Here is a 19,104-nt window from a genome sequence, read left to right on the forward strand (position 1 = left end):
CAAATGTGAAAGCACGTATGTACACATTTATTCACATGTTCCCCCTATTGCCATAGCTGCCATAAATCTAGGTAATCCTTTCCATTAAAAATGTCAGGCAGACCTAAAATGGGAGGCAACAATTCTGTACATATTTGGACACATTTATATTTGAGCTACACCATCTATAGTCAAGATATGTCTGCATTTTTCATCTCAAAGTGGCCATGCTATACAACCACAGTTACAGGCAGAAGGTAGTTGAGTGGCTGAAAAAAGTCTTCCTCTTCTTCTTTTTCTCAGGAACAGAACAACCAGTTGTCTTCTTCTCCTGCTTTCCTGTTAATCCGGCAATAGCCTTGCCAAACCGGCAATGAGGGGTTGGCAAAATTATTTGATTACATGATCACTGACTTACTGCAGGAGGATAATCTTTGTTATGTGCATGCATTCCTTGTTTTAGATATTGAGTATGAAAACATGGTGAAAAGAACCATAGAAGGAGGGGAGATCGGGCAGGGAGCTGTAAGGGGCAATGATGTTCCAGCAGATGGAGCTTACTGCCAAATGGGCTATGGCTGTGACACCCACATGCATTGGAACCTAAGGCTGCCATGTTGTAGAGGCTGCACCAGCAGAAGCTTACCATCGATGAGTAACTGTGTGATTATGGTATGAGAACAGATGGGGAGCTGGGGTTGTTTTGACCACATCAACATTCAGGCCATGTGCAAGCACTTTTGGCTTTTCGAAGAGGCGACCATAATAGTAAGACATGGCAAGCCAGGAATTATTGATATAATCCCTCTGGTGTTCCTTCTGCAGTACTCTCCATGGTCTGATAGAATGGGCACTGGAGGCACAACAGAAGGAAGAAGAGGAGGACTCTCAGGGCCAGCAGGATACTTTGCCTACTGTCTCCATTTGTGTACGAGAAGGTGGGTTGGGGTGGTGGCAGTGTGCTGGAGGAAATGGGGCATGCTTTAAGAAAGACATTTCTTTATACTGCATATTTTTACACGTATACAATTTTTTTTACTAGGGAATTATTAAATATCTTTATTTTAACTCCTGCGTGTGTATGGTTTTATGTATATTTAATAGCGGCATTAGGCCAGTTAGCAATGGGCTAATGGCTGGACTAAGTGGCGAGTTAAATCCTTTCCGGAGGGTAGCTTGGTTAAAATGATGAAGAGGATATTCTTGTTCCCCAAAATGCGTATCACAGTATTTCTTGCACACCTACACATCAGGAGAAGCTCAGAGCAGAGTTTCTGTAGAGAGGTTCTCAATCAAGCTGGCACTGTCAGCACTCACCTCCAACAGCAGTGGCTGGCCACACATTAGTGGCTGTTGCTGGTTTTTGCTACTATCACATTTGGATGAACTTTCCTTAGTACAGTGATATGCCTGCTTTTTCTCCTTATCTGTGAACACAATACTTTTGTATTTTATTATTGTACTGAATAAAACTGTACTACCGGTACACTATGAAGCTGTTTGGTGCCCCTCTCTCCCTTCTTGTTTCTTTCATTGATTAAAATGACCAGTTAGTGGTCTAACAACTATAGCTCAAAGTATTCTTTCTTAGAGCTCTGGAATAAATACCATCAAAACTCATTGCTTTATTAGGCTTTACCTAGCCAATTTCATTGTTACGTCTGTCTCTAGAAATCCTGAAAATGAAACTTCATTAATAGAGCCATCATGATCTCCTAACTTGTTATTGTTAGTGTTATTTATTTCTGGTTAAACTGAAGAGAAGTAATGTTTTAATGGTTTTCTACATCCAGGTCTCCCCCAACATAAGTATTGTATCCATTTTTCATTTTAGTGATCCCGTTTTTGTTTTCTTGAACCTCCTATATGCTGATTTTTTCTCTTAGTGAACCATTTTGTTATTTCTTCTGTTTACTCTTACTAATTTGTCTGACATATAATCTATTTGCCTCCAGGATAGTAGACTTTAACAGTAATGCTCACTAAGGACCATTTTACCCTTAAACAATTTTTTTTTTAGAAATTAACCCATTTCAGCAAATTTTGTCTTTCTGAAATCCACAACTTTATTTTTTATGTAAGATTTATTAGATTTTGTATTAATGTCAAACTAAAGTGGTGATCAATACAACCCAAATTTTCTCCCATCTCAAAACCAGACAATCGATCTCTCCCCATTTTACTAACTGTTTCTGAAAAAAACTCATTCAGTGCCTCCATTACTTCTATACTTCTTATATTTTAAAGGGCCAGTGTAAATATATATATATTTTTAAATGCAATAAACATTAAAAAATATTTTAAATATTTTAAAGCATCCCCATCCCCCTGTGCTCTTGCGCAGAAGTGAGAGCATATGTAGGTTGTGCATGCATGTGTTTTTTTTTGCATTATTTCTTTTTTTCATTACACCTGTAAGGGTCCCTGATGGTCCGTATATACTCGAGTTTACTGGTAGTAGTACTGGGAAAACGTATTGACTCGAGTATAAGAATAGGGTGTCCATCTGCATGCCTCACTGTGCCTCACTTTGCCTCACTGTGTCCATGTGCATGCCTCACTGTGTGCATGCCTCACTGTGTCCATGCCTCACTGTGTCCATGTGCATGCCTCACTGTGTCCATGCCTCACTGTGTCCATGCCTCACTGTGCCCATGCCTAGACTGACGTTTAACATGGGAGTCTACGGAAGGAGTGCCTGGCTTTGAAATCGGTGCTCCCCTGCCGTAGATCCTCCAGACGACAAACTTTGCACACTTGTAGAGGAGAAATGGGGCTACATGTGTGCCAAGTTCCGGGTCCCCAAAGTCACTGGAGAAATGACCGTTTAACATGGGAGTCTATATAAGTGGTGCCCAGCTTTGAAAAATTGGTGCTCCCCGACCGTAGCTCCCCCGGACAACAAACTTTGCACACTTGTAGAGGAAGAGTGGGGCTACATGGGGTCCGGGAGATACGGTCAGTACCGGGTCCCCAAAGTCCAGGAGATCAGGCGCAAAAAGGTGACTCGAGTATAAGCCGAGGGGGGCATTTTCAGCACAAAAAATTATGACGATGACCAGCTGAAATATATGAAATACAAAAATGAAACATAATGTACATGAATAATACAGTATACATGAAAAACATATGAAATAAAAATCCAGAAGTAATGCATCGGATAAAGGGGGAAAAATAAAATAAAAACTATAGATCTCCTTTTAATAATTAGCATTTTTCCCATGTCATTTTCCGAGTTGCATTAAAAAAGACCCTGCCCTGCTGTACAGTAATTTTTTAAGCATGTTTTTTGCTTTGTTTTATGCCCCATATTATAGTTTCTAGCCCCTCGTGCCCATTTTAGACAACAGTTTGCCTATTAGCCTTATAAATGGCCAGAATTTAGCATTTATATTCACCCCTTCTAGATTTCAATCAGGCTTGATGCACGTGTGGATTCATTCATCTCTACTTTCTAATAGTCTGAACACATCAAGTTGCCATTTCAGCTAATTAATATTATATGTCACTTATGGTTAAATATTTATAGTATCTTGTTGCTGTGTTCTTGTTCTAAATTCCATGGTTTTATTTTATTTATTTCAGTTGTATTCTTTTGCACTGTGGAATTTTCGGAACAGGACAATGGCCTATTTGTGGTTGTTTCCATGGCAATTCTATTTTAAATGTTTATCTTCACTATTCCAATAGAAGAAAACAATTGACTTTTACTTTTTTACTTTTATTGATTTCAATTTTAGCTACTGGAGTTGGGTCCGTGATTGATTTGACAACAAATAATTTTCTGTTCTATTTTTAAAGTTGTACTTTCAGCCTTATTATGTGTAGACAAGTAAGGTCTCATCTAGAAGCATTGCAGGAAATGTGTGTTTACCAAAAATTAGGTATAAGTGGCATATGCCTGTTACATGATATAGGGGCAATGTATGGGGTAGGAGTCAGACGTTTTCAATACACTACCGGTAGGCAAACAATTAATGTGGGTATTGCAAACTTTCAGATAATTCTGCTCTTCTGTGTGTATTGTTAAAGTGGTTGTAAACCTTTACATATACCCAATGAAGTAACTGGCCTCAGGTATTACACAGAGACAAAACATATCCTCCCCACATAAGTTGTACTTGTCTATCTGCAGTTTTCTCTACATCCAAGCTTGTCTGAGATTTTGAAAAAAAGGGGGCAGAAAGCTGAAATTACCCACTTCAGAGATCAGAGAGGAGAGCTTTGGATGCTGATTGGAGGGAAGGGACACACCCCCTTATACAGGTACAGAGCTGAGTATGTCAATCAACTGGAGATCCCTTCCCTGCCAACAGTTTTCTCTTGGTGCCAGGAAAACTTATCAGAAGTGATTCATGCAGATAGAAGAGGAATGATGCAACAAACAGAAAATGCACTTAGTGTTCTTAACCACTTAAGACCCGGACTTTTATGCAGGTAAAGGACCTGGTCAGTTTTTGCGATTCGGCACTGCATCGCTTTAACTGACAATTGCGCGGTCGTGCGATGGGGCTCCCAAACAAAATTGGCGTCCTTTTTTTCCCACAAATAGAGCTTTCTTTTGGTGGTATTTGATCACCTCTGCGGTTTTTATTTTTTGCGCTATAAAAAAAAAATAGAGCGACAATTTTGAAAAAAAATGCAATATTTTTTCCTTTTTGCTATAATAAATATCCCACCAAAAAGATATAAAAACACTTTTTTCCCCTCAGTTTAGGTCGAAACATATTCTTCTACCTATTTTTGCTAAAAAAAATCGCAATAAGCTTTAATCGATTGGTTTGCGAAAATTTATAGCGTTTACAAAATAGGAGATAGTTTTATTGCATTTTTATTATTATTATTTTTTTACTACTAATGGCGGCGATCAGCGATTTTTTCCCTGACTGCGACATTATGGCGGACACATCGGACAATTTTGACACATTTTTGGGACCATTGTCATTTTCACAGCAAAAAATGCTATAAAAATGCATTGTTTACTGTGAAAATTAGAATTGCAGTTTGGGAGTTAACCACTAGGGGGCGCTGTAGGGATTATGTGTGACCTCATATGTTTTTCTAACTGTAGGGGGGCGGGGCTGGACGTGTGATGTCATTGATCGTGTTTCCCTATATCGGGGAACACACGATCAATGAAGCTGCCACTGTGAAGAACGGGGAAGCTGTGTTTACACACAGCTCTCCCCGTTCTTTAGCTCCGGGGACCGATCGCGGGACTCCGGCGGCGATCGGGGTCCGCGGGTCTCGCGGCCACGGAGCTTCGGACCGGTTCGTGGGCGCACGCCGTGGGCGCATGCCCGCGACCCACGGCTGGACACTTAAAGAGGACGTACAGGCACGTGCTTGTGCCCAGCTGTGCCATTCTGCCGACGTATATCTGCAGGAGGCGGTCCTTAAGTGGTTAACTGAGAAAAGTACACACTATAGAGCAGGGCTCAAAATTTCAAGTCCTGAGCTACTAGCCAGGCCTCAAGAGTTACTCGCCACCAGTTGCCCCACCTAATTCATACACTGCCCTGCGCCTAATTGCACCCGTAAACACGCCCTTGTAGATTATCTCATGGAATGACAATGTTTTATGCAGAATCAAGTTACAAAATTAAATATTACCAACAACAACTTTAACAAAATGGGACAGGGCACTGGGGGCAGACCAGAGGGACAGGGCACTGGGGGCAGACCCGAGGGACAGGGCACTGGGGGCAGACCAGAGGGACAGGGCACTGGTGGCAGACCCGAGGGACAGGGCACTAGAACTGGGTCTCTTCATTATTCTCTTGCTGTCTCCTCTGCAACTCCCATCCATCCTCTCTCTCTCTCCCATTCATCTCATCATCAGGAGCCTGTGTGTGCGGCTCCACGCTTGCATGTCCCCACTTCCCCCTTTTATTCAGGCTGGCAGAGAGGAGAGGAGCTGCAGCACAGCGGGAGGGAGTACAATCCAGCGCTGATATCCACACAACTGCACAGCCATTGACACCATAGCACAGCGCACACTGACAGCGCACAGCACACATTGAGACCAGTCTGTTCACAGTGCTCAGGCTAAACTGTTGGACACTTACATAGAGCACAGGGAGAAGAAAACTGCACAAACTAGAAGGCTGCCGCTCTCATGTCAGGGCAACTTTCAGTGAGCGCTGAACTGGAGTGGTAATTTTTGCAATCCTCCACCTCACTCATTACTTTCTGCTCTCCAGCTACATTGGTTGGGGCCCGGGGGAGGGGGCAGGCTCAGAGAGGTTATACTGTTGGGTCCCATGGCTTAATGAGAATTGTAAGGAGAGCACCTGTGTACTGCTCTGCCTGTGCGCGGCTCACCAGACTACTTTTCCCGAGCATGCACCTTTCCTCTTCGGCCGCCAATCTCATCGGGACTCTAGGTGTAGGCACAGATTGGAGGGAGATTGGTCATGCAGCCCTGTCATCACTCGCCCCCAGCTTAAATCCACTCGCCAAATGCTAGTAGGCGAGTGGAAATTTTGAGGGCTGCTATAGAGGGATATGCTTTGTTCACATTTCATCTTTACAACCACTTTAATGCAGAAAAAGTTCAACATGCCTGTTGGATTAGAAGGATTAGATGGATACTGAAATAGAATGTGTTTTTTTTTTTTATCAGAGAAGCCACTGTTTGTCTCATGAATACAGAAATGAAAAGGATCATATGATTTTGTAATGATACCTAGGTATTAATCGGGCACATAAAGCGGAGTTCCACCCAAAACTTCCGCTTTAAGTACTCTTAAAGCCCCCTTACATTTGGCATGCATTTTTTTGGGGGGGAGTAGGTTCTTAGTTTTGAAGGGGACTTCCTGGCCCATTTCTTCCTTCCGTCTACGGGCCTAGGTGACATCTTCTCTCCCCCTAGGAGGCCCAGGGCCATCTTTTCCATTGGGCATGCTAGGAAGTTGCCCAGGGGCCCCGCTTGCCTGGGGGGCCCCACCGCCTGCCCAGCAACCCCAGTAGAAAATTGTGGAGAGTGACGGGTTAGAACTGCCCATGCCCAGTTTGCGGAAATCACAGAGAAGATCCGGTCCTCCACGAGTGCGGGGGGTTGCTGATGTAAGGGGGGAGTGAATGCAAAAATTTAACGGGGCACTGATATAAAGGTTCCCCCTCCTATATTAGTGACCCCCCTTACCTTAGTGTATTTACTCTATGGAAGGTGGTCTCTGGTCACCAGAGTGCCCCCACATCAGAGTTCCCCTTTACATCAGAGTCTGCAGGATTCCGCCTTACAATGCAAGGGGGAACTCAGTCTGCGGACCCTGATGTAAGTGGGAAAGAGAAAGCAGTGGACTCTGATATAAGGTGGTCTCTGGTCACCAGAGCCCCCCTCCACATCAGAGTTCCCCCTTAGATCATGATCTGCAGCATTCCCCTTTACATAAGAGTTCCATTTTACTGTAAGGGGGAATTCTGCAGGCTCTGATGTAAGAGGAAACTCTGTGCTGGCTGGGTTATAGTAACCTGACCTTCATGTCAATGAAGACATTTTTTTTTTTTTTACTTTTGTATAACTTAAACACATTGCTAATAGCACTAGCTATATGTTTATAGTTTAAATACTGACATTTGCATTGTTTGGCACTGAAAACTCTAATTTTAGGTACTTTTTTTGCAGTGGCAGTAAAACATGTGGTTCTGCCAGTAAATTTTATAATTTTTGTCAGTAAATTCTCGTGCGTGATTGTGTAGACAGGGCCCCAGTGCACTGTATTGCCTGGGGGCCTATAATGCTCTTAAAGCGGGAGTTCACCCAATTAGTTTTTTTTTTCTCTTTTCCCCTTAGATGCATGCTCGTTTTGTCTAGGGGAATCGGCTAGTTGTTTTAAAATATGATCCGTACTTACCGTTTACGAGATGCATCTTCTCCGTCGCTTCCGGGTATGGGTCTTCGGGAGCGGGCGTTCCTTCTTGATTGACAGTCTTCCGAGAGGCTTCCGACGGTCGCATCCATCGCGTCACTCGTAGCCGAAAGAAGCCGAACGTCGGTGCGGCTCAATACTGCGCCTGCGCACCGATGTTCGGCTTCTTTCGGAAAATCGTGACGCGATGGATGCGACCGTCGGAAGCCTCTCGGAAGACTGTCAATCAAGAAGGAACGCCCAGTCCCGCAGCCCATACCCGGAAGCGGCAGAGAAGATGCATCTCGTAAATGGTAAGTACGGATCATATTTTAAAACAACTAGCCGATTCCCCTAGACAAAACGAGCATCCATCTAAGGGGAAAATGTGTTCTCTAAAGGTGAACCTCCGCTTTAAGATGACACTGAGGAGGCCCCTTCCTCTACTACACTACTACGACCTGAAATCACACTGTTTGTTGTAATCCGTGGTAGTCTTCATTACACTGATGACACTTGGACACTTCAGACACACTCTCAGTTAAAAGAAACACATTCCCAGGTGTGCAGCTTTTAGGGACCAGCCTGTACCATTCGCCACCAATTCAGCATTTGCGTCACCTCTCTACCAGTGACTAATCCAGTGTTGCTACATGAAACACTCTCTCTCTCTTCACTCTCTGTGCTTGCTCTTATTCTCCCGGGTCCCCGCTACATCTCTCTATCTGGTGACTCCAGGCTGGATCCCTAGGCACTCTGTGCTATGAGTCTGGTCCCAAGAATAGGGGACTGGCTGCTAGTGGAAGTGCCAACCATCTAACCACTTCCACTACCACAGTGACCATCACCTTTGCCATTTCCCCCATCTTCTGGCTAATTGACTGCCTTGCATGTGACACAGATACTATAGTCCTTAGCAACAACACATAAACTTCTTCTGTATAGAACTCTGTGTGTTAGACCTGTGTTCTGTACCTTCCTATAACTCAGTCCCTTTGTGTTGTAAGCCCTGTTCTTTTAACACACCGATTTACCCCTTTAAGAGACTTCAGACCAGGCAAATCAAGTAAACAAACAATATCCTTTACTGAGGTAGTTTTTTGATAACAGTGTAGTTCTCAAAAGATAACTTCAACATGGTTCCAATACAAAGTTCCTCTAGTGCCCCATAAAGTGTGCATACCTTAGAGCAATCCCTACAAGGCAAAAGTCCATTAAGGCAAATAATCCACAAGAGGCAACATAAGTCTTTGATCTGGTCCATGATCTGGTAATAATCAATCAAGGCAGTAAGTCCATGATTAGCAGCTACAAGACCATGAGGGTCTCCAGAGTCTCTAGACCCCCACTGGGAACCCCAACTGGGCTCCCATCACCCCCCCTCCAAGGGGGGTTATCCCTTCAGCAGAGTAACTGGCTACATTTTGCAGTATTTACCCAGGAACCTCTCCTTCCAGGAGCTTGGAGTCAGCACCGTTTCGCTGGCCTGTAGGGGGGGACATACTTGCTGAAAGTGGCAGGAATTTTTTTACCCCTTACAACCTGGTTATCTCCAGCTCACAGGTCAACCTGAGGACACAGTGCAAATCCAAGACATTGTAACATTTTGCAACTGGCTGGCTTAATTAACATTAAGGCACAGACAGTAGAAGTACTTCTTGACTATTGCTGGCACAGGGTGAGGTACAGTGGCGGTGCGTCCATAGAGGGCGCCAGAGCGCCGCTCCCTCTCGCTTCCGCACCGCCACTGATACAATACATAGATTCATGCATTGCATGAATCTATGTATTGCCGCTGCCGCCGACTATTCAGATGGCCGGCCCCCTGGTGAGCGCCGGCCATCTGAATAACGGCAGCTGGTTGGCTGTGGAAGTGCCTATGAGAGCCTCAGGCTGTAATCGGCTTCCAAATACTTATCCAAGGAACGCACAGGGGGGGTGTTTCTTTGAGTAAGACTGACAGGCGTCTCGGCCAATTAGGTTCATCGGTTCTGGTTCATGCAAATGAGTAAGATACGCCGATTCACGAACGTAGTTGCGACCGGCGTATCTGACCGATGTAAAGTTACCCCTGCTATATGAGGCGCAGCCAATGTTAAGTATGGACGTCGGAACAGCACCAAATTTTACACGTTTTACGTTGTTTGTGTAAGTCGTCCGTGAATGGGGCTGGGCGTAGGTTACGTTCACGTCGACTAAGCATTGAGCGGGCGTAATTTACGGAGAAAATTCGACGTGATACTGAGCATGCGCGCGCATGCGCCGTTCGTAAAGCGCGTCATTTACGTGTTGTCACGAATCATTTACATACAAAACGCCCACTACCAGCCTAGTTGGAATTAGGCAGGCTTACGCCGGCCCATTTACACTACGCCACCGTAACTTAGAGCGCAAGTTCTTTCTGAATACGGGACCTGACGCTCTAAGTTACGGCGGCGTAGTGTATCTGAGATACGCTACGCCCGCCTAAAGATAGGCGATTCTTTCTGAATCTGGCCCACAGTATACATACACACAGAATACACACACATACACACACTGAAAAGGTACTAGAGAGGTGGGGCAGCTATAATCTTGGGATTTTTAGACTAAAAGGTTGTCGGTAAGGGACATTTCAGGGACAGATGTAAACAAAAAACGATTTTTACATACTGTACCTGGTTTTACTGAGGCTGGCAACCCTGATGGAGCCCCTAGTAGCATGGGGCCCTCGGGCAGTGCCCGAATAATCAGCCCACCCCTGCCCGCACACATGTGTAAACGGCAACAAACTAGCATTTAGTTTCAAGCCGGGGTCAGGGTCATGGGTGGAGTCAAGTGCGTGGTCAAATAGGGCCCCATCAGGTAGGTTGTACGGGGCCCTATGATTTCTAACAGCGGCCCTGGATGACTGTCGTGATGGCAGATTCAGCATACTGACTTTCCTGATCTGCATGCTTGTTCCAGGTCAATGTCTTAAAACCAAGGCAACCAGGCAGTTAGCATTTTCAGAAATAAATCAGAAAAGGCAACCTTTTCTAGTCCTCACAGTGCAAGATTCTAATATTGCTATGCCATAGGCGCTCACCTCTTCATGTGCCAGCTCCGATTATGGACGTCATTACAATGTTCAATAAAAATAAGGGGAATAATCTACAGTGCTTTATGTAAGAAACTAAATGCGATAATAGAGTCTGGCCACAGTATATGCAAATGTCTATGAAGAAACAGATGTAGACATTGAAATGATTATACATTTTTGCTGCAGTTAGCGATCCTATAAAGTTAAATAGCATCTTCCATAATATGAATGTCTCTCATCTCTGTATAGCAGAGCAATACAGACTTGGACTTTAGGGCATCAAGTCTGCCCTTCACAGCCCATTAACAGAAACGTACTTTGTACTATAGTGAAGCTGTCCATCACATGGGTTTTCCCTCTTCACATTGTCAGAATGTGACCAACTTGTACAATCTGCGACTGCTATTGTGCAAATAAATGAAAAGCCGGAAGATTACTAAGCAAGAGGTTTGTAAACAACTTCCTTTTGATTTTTTTCATTTCCATCTGCAAGCTCCAGCATTTTTACCCATCTGATTTTATTTTTTCTTTACAATTCCGATCTGAATTGAGATATAAAGAATGTGCTTTGAATAAGTAGAAGGAAGTAACAGTGCTATGAATACTAAACCATGCAATAATATGGAAGCGTGTCTCAATAAGATTGAGGGAAAAAGTCCATAAAATCTAGCTAGGTAAGCAGCATTTTAAAGAGCATCTGCTGACATTCCCTGCGTTCTTGAATAGATAAAGGTCTTTTAATGTTCGCTGTCCTCTGAAAATGATGGCTTCTTGGGTCTTAGGGGTGCTAAATATAAATCACTGAGGCGTGAGATTCTAGTGTTGATAAATTTGTTTGTAGCTAGCATAGCCAGATTACAATGTAGTATTTACAATATAGTGCACTTAAAGGGAAAGCATAGCCTATTACCAAAAAGGAAAAACTTTTGTGTTAGTATTGTAGTGGCTATAACATACAATTTTCAGATTTTTGCAGCATCTTCTTTTTTTTGTTATTTAAAAAATATACATATTTGTAGGTTGTTCGTTGGATTCTGGGTTTTTTAACTACAATGGGGTAGATTCACGTACCTTTAGGCGGGCGTAGCGTAATCTCCTATACGCTACGCCGCCGTAACTTTGAGAGGCTAGTTTGGTATTTTCAAAGATTTTGCCTCCGAAGTTACGGCGGCATAGCGTATTAGGGCCAGCGTAAGCCCGCCTAATTCAAATGTTGAAGCTGTGGGCGTGTTTTATGTATATTAACTGTGACCCCCACGTAAATTACGTTTCGAACGGCGCATGCGCCGTCCGTGGACGTATCCCAGTGCGCATGCTCCAAATGACGACGGCAAATCGTCATGCTTTCGACGTGAACGTAAATTACGGCCAGCCCCATTCACGGACGAGTTACGCAAACGACGTAAAATTTGAAAAATTTGACGCCGTTCCGACGTCCATACTTAACATTGGCTGCGCCATGTTTTTGGTGGTTTATCTTTACGCCTGAAAACCCCTTACGTAAACGGCGTATCTTTACTGCGACGGCAGTGAATAGGCATATCTATCTTTACTGCGACGTTCGTGAATAGGCATATCTAGCTGATTTACATATTCTAGGCGTAAATCAGCGTACACGCCCCTAGCGGTCAGCGTAAATATGCAGTTAAGATACGATGGCATAGGAGACTTACGCCGGTCGTATCTTATTTAATATATTTAATATTAAAGCGTATCTCAGTTTGAGAATACGTTTAAATATACGACGGCGGGGATTCGGACTTACGACAGGCGTATCTACTGATACGCCCGTCGTAAGTTTTTATGAATCTACCCCAATGACTTTAACTGCCTAACAATTGTTAAGATAAGCTATCCCCCTACACATGGAGTCCATTTTTCATTTAATTCATATAAGCTCACTCATATACTTGATATGTGAGAAAGGGCAATAAATCATAAGCATTGTGTATTGCTGCAAAGCAGAAAGCAGGACCTACATATATAAGAAACAAATATGGTTGCTCAGTGTGCAACACTGTAAAAGGAAATATGCCTATACTTACCTATTCTGAAGTCGCTCCGGTCTGGTTACATAATGTCCCCAGCTCTGGCTTCAATGTAGAGGAGAGATCAACGACAAAAGCGGAAGAGCCTTTGCGATGAGGTCACCCATAGGCTTACTATGTGGTATCCATTGTTGGCTTTCCCTCCTCTACACTGAAGCTGGTGCTGGGACCCAATTATGTGAACAGACCGGAGCAACTTCAGAATTGGTAAGTATATTCTATCTCCCCATTATTTTTACAGGGGAGATAGAGTAGGTTTAGAATAGGGGTGGGAGTAAATTTAAGCATAGTTAGTTTTTGACTTGCTATTCACGTTAAGAGTTGGTAAGCTGCAATATAATGCATTTTTGCTATGGGTTTAGATATGCTTTAAGTCTATGATCTACCAGAGCACCCAGATCCTTCATGATCATTGACTTTTGCAGTTGTACTCCGATGTCGTCAGGTTATTACTTTGATGTAGTCAGGCTGCTTAAAAAGTAATGAGTGTTTAGGTCTTTTTATATATTTTTATTGTGTTAGTCCTATATTTAAACTGCCCTGCACCAGTAGCAAACTGGAGATCCAGACAGCTGCTCTCACACAGAATACAATGGTCTAAATCTCCAGCAGTCTGACACTCCTTCCTCAAAGTGCTCCAATCAACAACACTCACGCTCCCTGAGCAGCATTGATGTTTGGTGCACTATTCAGGGGGTGGGTCGGCATGCTGAGGATCCACTGTGCGCTGTAAGAAAGCAGCTGTCTGGATCTTCAGCATGTTACCGATGACTTGTCGGTATGGCTCCCCTATCGAGATGGTTCCTGCAAGGACTGCGCAGGCGCAATCCTTGCCGACAGAGATCTCCGAACCTCGGCCGGCATCCAGGCTCATTCCTTAACATCCCTGTGGATTGGAGGATGTTAAAAAAAGAGCCAGGTGGCTGAGCGAGCATAGCGAGCCGTCTGAGCGAAGCAGGTCTTGGGGAGCTGTGTCATTTTGATTTGCTCAAATAAATAACATACAGGGAGTGCAGAATTATTAGGCAAGTTGTATTTTTGAGGATTAATTTTATTATTGAACAACAACCATGTTCTCAATGAACCCAAAAAACTCATTAATATCAAAGCTGAATATTTTTGGAAGTAGTTTTTAGTTTGTTTTTAGTTTTAGCTATTTTAGGGGGATATCTGTGTGTGCAGGTGACTATTACTGTGCATAATTATTAGGCAACTTAACAAAAAAAAATATATACCCATTTCAATTATTTATTTTTACCAGTGAAACCAATATAACATCTTAACATTCACAAATATACATTTCTGACATTCAAAAACAAAACAAAAACAAATCAGTGACCAATATAGCCACCTTTCTTTGCAAGGACACTCAAAAGCCTGCCATCCATGGATTCTGTCAGTGTTTTGATCTGTTCACCATCAACATTGCGTGCAGCAGCAACCACAGCCTCCCAGACACTGTTCAGAGAGGTGTACTGTTTTCCCTCCTTGTAAATCTCACATTTGATGATGGACCACAGGTTCTCAATGGGGTTCAGATCAGGTGAACAAGGAGGCCATGTCATTAGTTTTTCTTCTTTTATACCCTTTCTTGCCAGCCACGCTGTGGAGTACTTGGACGCGTGTGATGGAGCATTGTCCTGCATGAAAATCATGTTTTTCTTGAAGGATGCAGACTTCTTCCTGTACCACTGCTTGAAGAAGGTGTCTTCCAGAAACTGGCAGTAGGACTGGGAGTTGAGCTTGACTCGATTCCTCAACCCGAAAAGGCCCCACAAGCTCATCTTTGATGATACCAGCCCAAACCAGTACTCCACCTCCACCTTGCTGGCGTCTGAGTAGGACTGGAGCTCTCTGCCCTTTACCAATCCAGCCACGTGCCCATCCATCTGGCCCATCAAGACTCACTCTCATTTCATCAGTTCATAAAACCTTAGAAAAATCAGTCTTGAGATATTTCTTGGCCCAGTCTTGACGTTTCAGCTTGTGTGTCTTGTTCAGTGGTGGTCGTCTTTCAGCCTTTCTTACCTTGGCCATGTCTCTGAGTATTGCACACCTTGTGCTTTTGGGCACTCCAGTGACGTTGCAGCTCTGAAATATGGCCAAACTGGTGGCAAGTGGCATCTTGGCAGCTGCACGCTTGACTTTTCTCAGTTCATGGGCAGTTATTTTATGCCTTGGTTTTTCCACACGCTTCTTGCGACCCTGTTGACTATTTTGAATAAAACGCTTGATTGTTCGATGATCACGCTTCAGAAGCTTTGCAATTTTAAAAGTGCTGCATCCCTCTGCAAGATATCTCACTATTTTTGACTTTTCTGAGCCTGTCAAGTCCTTCTTTTGACCCATTTTACCAAAGGAAAGGAAGTTGACTAATAATTATGCACACCTGATATAGGGTCTTGATGTCATTAGACCACACACCTTCTCATTACAGAGATGCACATCACCTAATATGCTTAATTGGTAGTAGGCTTTCGAGCCTATACAGCTTGGAGTAAGACCACATGCATAAAGAGGATGATGTGGTCAAAATACTAATTTGCCTAATAATTCTGCACTCCCTGTATATTATGAAATCCCCCACTTCTCCTTTGTTGCCCAAGAAGCACATTCTGGTACCTTAACTTACTGCCACTTCTCCTTTCTGCCTCCACTACGTTCCTGAATTTTGTTACCTGGGCCTGTTTACTGGCCACTCAGCAGTGCATTCCCGAAGAAGCATACTCATTAAATACCCAGATTTCGATGTAACTGCAGTATGGATCTGGCAGGAAAGGGCAAGGACAGTAGTAGTAATGGTAACTGAATACACAACCCCTCTAATCTGTGTGACAGATCCTAAAACTGACCATAAACGTTACAATCTTGTTGCACAATATTCCTTAGACCTACCACCAGCCATGTAGCGCAGGTCTGGCCTGACTAAATACAAAATTACAGGCTAGTTTAGGCAGACCCTCATAGTTTTGCACAATTTGATAAATAATCCTTTTTCTATTTTTATTTTATTGTGTATTTCTGACCTTTTGGTTAGTGGTCTTAATTTTCAGAATGTAACTTTATTGTGATTTCTTTAATTGTTAAAAAATAGCTGGAGCATTAAATTGTAAGCCAAAGTTTCTCTGCTTGACAATCCCAGTCTAAACCTGAAAAGTGAAAGTACACCACAGGCCATTGTTGGATGACATTTTTATACTTTGTACCTGTGATTTTCTGCCTGCTGTTTTTTTTAAAACTAAAATACAGATAAGAGCAGTCAAATAATAAGCCAAGCTCACATTTACTAGTGTGACAATCTGACCTGTGACCATTGATGCCTTTAAAAAGTTTCTGCAAGAAAATCTCTGAATAAGCTGGCCATTTTCTATGGCCTCTTTCAGAAAAATACATCCTTGTTTGTCTCATGTCCATCATACTTACATTTTGGTACAATCAGTTCAAATTCTGTGACAGATTGCCTTTGGTATATTCTTTAGTACTGACATAGAAAAAGTAGGTACAGGATTAATCTTATTTTTAAGCATAGCAAAGAATTATGATGATTGTGGGAATGCAGAATTGTATTTTGGTGCAACAACTACTGTACATCAGTATTTAGTAGAGATATAGGGCCGCGTAAGTTCTATGATGCGCCGTCTTATCTTTGTTTTGTATGCACAAAACAAGATACGCCTGAATGTGGGCTAGATCCTACCGGCGTACGTCTTAGTACGCCGTCGGATCTTAAGTGCATATTTACGCTGACCGCTAGGTAGTGCTTCCGTTGATTTCCACGTAGAGTATGCAAATTAGCTAGATACGCCGATTCTCAAACGTATGTCCGCCCGGCGCAATTTTTAAACGTCGTTTACGTAAGGCTTTTTTCGGCGTAACGTTACCCCTGGCTCTATGAGGCGTACGCAATGTTAAGTATGGACGTCGGGACAGCGTCAAATTTTCCGTCGTTTACATCGTTTGCGTAAATCGTTCGCGAATAGGGCTTTGCGTAAGTTACGTTCACGTCGAAAGCATTGACTATTTGCGACGTGATTTTGAGCATGCACACTGGGATACGTCCACGGACAGCGAATGCGCCGTTTGTAAAAAGCGTCAATTACGTGGGGTCATACTAGATTAACATACAACACACCCACTCCAAGCCTACTTTGGATTAGGCGGGCTTACGCCGGCAGATTTACGTAACGCCGGCCCACATATGGGAGCAAGTTCTTTGTGGATACTCTACGAGCCACTCTGATTTACGGCGGCGTAGCGCATATGAGATGTGCTACGCCCGCCTAAATATACGCCTGTTTTTGTGGATCTGGCCCATATTCTTCAACCAGTAGATAACAGTGTTTATATGTTTAGCAGCATCTATGGTATGCTCTATGTCTTTCCCCTGAATAAAGTTTATAAATGTTCCTGTCTGCAGTTAAGCCGCAAAGCCCATGTGGACTGTTTGCTGTCTGTTCTGTAGGGCTACTGTATATACAGAATTTCTAATAGGTTATGTGCCCAGGCACAGCCCAGAAAAAAACTAAGAACCCAGTCATAGCCTGCTATAGCAATTGCAAGATACAGCAATAGAAAGAAGACTGCACAAGAATAAAAAAAATAGCCAGTAATACAGCTGCAACAAAGCTTTCGTTGGCAAATCTGACAAACCAGGACTACCAGTCCTGGAAATACAAGATGAAAATGCTGCTAATAAGAGAAGTTACGTGGAAACGTATAAATGAAGTCAAGCCAGAACATCCTTCAGATGAGTGGATCGAAAAAGACCAAAAAACTCAGAGCACAATCTCTCTCGCATAAACGATGATCAAATCATGCAGCACATATATGTAAGTGTGAAACTTCTAAAAAAAAATTGAGAAGGATTACAAAAGGTGCATGAAAGAGCTAATCTCAGCAATAAACTTTATTTGATTTGGCAACTATACCAAACCAAACCAAGCTAATGAAAGGCCAGGATATGCAGGATTACATACAGTGCCTTGAAAAAGTATTCATACCTCTTGAAATTTTCCACATTTTGTCATGTTGCAACCAAAAATGTAAATGTATTTTGTTGGGATTTTGTGTCATAGACTAGGGGTAGGCAACCTCTGCCCTCCAGCTGTTTTGAAACTTCGAGTCCATGAGCCATTGCAAGACCCTGACAATCACAGACATGACACCTAGAGGCAGAGGCATGATGGGATTTGTAGTTTCACCACAGCTGGAAGGCCGAGGTTGCCTACCCCTGTCATAGACCAACATAATTGTGAAGGTGGTACATAATTGTGAAGTGGAAGGAAAATGATAAATGGTTTTCATTTTTTTTTTTACAAATGAATACCGTATATACTCGAGTATAAGCCGACCCGAGTATAAGCCGAGGCACCTAATTTTACCACAAAAAAATGGGAAAACGTATTGACTCGAGTATAAGCCGAGGATAAGAATGCAGCAGCTACTGTAAGCCGAAAAGAGGGTCAACAATGCCCATTTGCAGCTTCACTGTGCTTATTTGCAGCCTGACCTCACTGTGTCCATTGCAGCTCTTCAACTCGACCATGGCAGGATCCAGTTGGTCCCGTCACCTTTGCAGCCTGACCTCACCGTGCCCATTACAGAATGTGATCTGTGTACCCGAGTCATATTCAGACGGCGGCTGTGCAGTTTTAAAAACTTGCGCTCCTCGTTGTGCTGTTCCGTGATAGGCGGAACACTCGGTTTCCCAGCAAACACTGTGTTCAGTGTTCCGCCTATTACTATCGCCCTCCCGTCCTCTCGTCTATAACGAGAAGTGATAGGCGGAACATTGAACACAGTGTTTGCTGGGAAACCGAGTGTTCTGCCTATCACGGAACAGCACAAGGAGGAGCGCGAGTTTTTAAAACTGCACGGCCACTGTATTGTCACAGATTGCTACCTATCCTACAATGCTCCGGAAGTCACGTGGCGGCCAACTGCGCATGCGCGATGCGTTCCAAACGCAAATGCGATGCGTTCCAATGGATTCACAGCAGTGCACACCAGTGAAACCGCGGTCGGCATCCAGGCTCTTTCCTTAACATCCCCGTGGATTGGAGGATGTTAAAAAAAGAGCCAGGAGGCCGAGCGAGCTGGCCACTTTCTTCTAAATCCACGTCGCCCTGAATGACAGGTTCGCTGGTGTGTACTGTCGAAAATC

This window comes from Rana temporaria, chromosome 1, assembly GCF_905171775.1.
Source record: "Rana temporaria chromosome 1, aRanTem1.1, whole genome shotgun sequence".
Classification (NCBI taxonomy): Eukaryota; Metazoa; Chordata; class Amphibia; order Anura; family Ranidae; genus Rana; species Rana temporaria.